Below are 1,739 nucleotides of genomic sequence, written 5' to 3'. Positions count from 1 at the left end.
CAAGGGCCATTCTGGTGACTTGTTACGTGACAATCGGTCCACCGACGGCTGTGTGTTTGAAGTGCTCATGGCCCCCACCGATGGCCGTGAGTCCACGAGACTCTCGGTTAAACAGCTTGTCGGTGGGGGACTCAGCACGCCAGCACGTGCTGCACCTCAGTATGAGGCACGTGCTGAGGTGCAGCATCATATACTGTAAATAAAATGGACGTAGGCTGCGGGGCTGAGAAGGGAAGCCAATGCGGAAGTGACTTTACGTGCAATACCACTGATGGCCGCTAGGGGCGGGCTCCAATACACCCATTCAATAAACGCTAACGTCTCTAATGAAATATTCAGTCAGTCAATATTAAAACTCATTACGGTGTCATTGGCTAAATTCACACCCTAATTCAGTGTTCCCGTTGTCCATCTGAAAACAATCATCTAATTAATGAGATATTAGGCCTTAAAATCAGTTATTTCAGTTGCAGTTTGTTTAGTTATACTACTTGTCACCAATAGGTGGCGGTAGCAGCCTTGTAATCTGAATGACTGACGCTGTAAACCTTCGTTAGAGGAAGTCCGCTCAGTCACATCAAAGACAGTCATAGCTACAGCAGCGGGATTGAAAATTCACAGACTGTCTTTCTGTTTGGTTGCAGGTGAGATAAGTACACAAGTACTGCGATAAGTATTGATGTTAAGGGTATTCGCGTTTGTTTGTTACATGTATGTTTTATATGTGTATCAAGCGGTACAAGGAAAGGCAGCTAGCAACTAGCTTCAACCGCGATGTTAGCATGGCGGCACGCTAGTTTTATGGCCGTATAGTAATGTTTGACTTGACCTTGTAATATTATTGGTATATAAGTTGATGTATAATGCTGGTTTCAGTCTGTACTAGCCAAAAGCATCAGTTAACGAAGAAAACAGGCTTTATTTTAGTATTAGTATTCATTCTTGTATTTACAATGTTTATTGGTTAAAGGAAGTCCGCTCAGTCTTATCAAAGACAGTCACAGTTACAGCAGCCTGATTGAACATTCACAGACTGTCTTTCTGTTTGGTTGCAGTTGCAGCATTTCTGAGTAAAAATAAAATCCTCTTGCACCTGCATCACTAGTGTCTGCATTCAGTGTGTAACACCTACAGTTTTAACGTGTATGATGCTCCCGAAAAGCTAGAGTGTTTTTTTCCTACGTGTTTTGACCGGACAACGGGAGACAGTTAACATCCAAATATATATTAAACTTAATGTGAATTACGGATGTACTTTGCTAACCTAGCTAGCTAGCTGATAACTTCGTGTTTGTTATGCTAACCTTACCTGGTCCCAAACATGCAAACATTTGCAGGACAAGGAGAAATACAGTTTAACAATTAATTCAGCATCATTTTATTATAAAAATCAGTCACTGATATGATTTTCCTACATGCAGCGAAACATTCAGGTTCATCTCATTAACGTATTTTCTGTCTCCTGATCTCACTGGTATCGTATTGTATTGAGAACAATACACAATGTATAGAAGAACATTATCTTGTAGGGGTTTGTCATTTAATACTGTAAATTCATACACAACAGTCCTGAACTGAAGCAGACTGTCCAGACAGCTGATATATGTGTGTGATTAACTGTGAATTACCATGTCTGAACTTAAGTATTTGTCTTTTACTGTCATTGAAAGGTGTCCACACTGAAAACTGAATGACCACTGCCAACAGAAGGAGGAGCTCATGTATGGACAAAGGAGACT

At 40.9% G+C, this 1,739-nt stretch overlaps 1 long non-coding RNA gene across 1 annotated transcript in view; it reads left to right on the top strand.

Moving 5' to 3' along the window:
* The first annotated feature begins 496 nt into the window (after nucleotides 1-496).
* The window catches only part of LOC147818727 (uncharacterized), a 2,679-nt gene continuing 1,436 nt past the window's right edge, over nucleotides 497-1,739 (top strand). Inside the window, exon 1 of the long non-coding RNA XR_015437692.1 lies at nucleotides 497-644. This is a non-coding gene — a long non-coding RNA (uncharacterized LOC147818727). The remainder of the gene's footprint in view (nucleotides 645-1,739) is intronic.

The sequence above is a fragment of the Seriola lalandi genome, unplaced genomic scaffold (genome assembly GCF_002814215.2).
Source record: "Seriola lalandi dorsalis isolate HSWRI2012SDOR001 ecotype SW California unplaced genomic scaffold, Sedor1 jcf7180002054511, whole genome shotgun sequence".
In the NCBI taxonomy this organism is placed as follows: Eukaryota; Metazoa; Chordata; class Actinopteri; order Carangiformes; family Carangidae; genus Seriola; species Seriola lalandi.
This window is presented reverse-complemented; position numbering and strand designations above follow the sequence as displayed.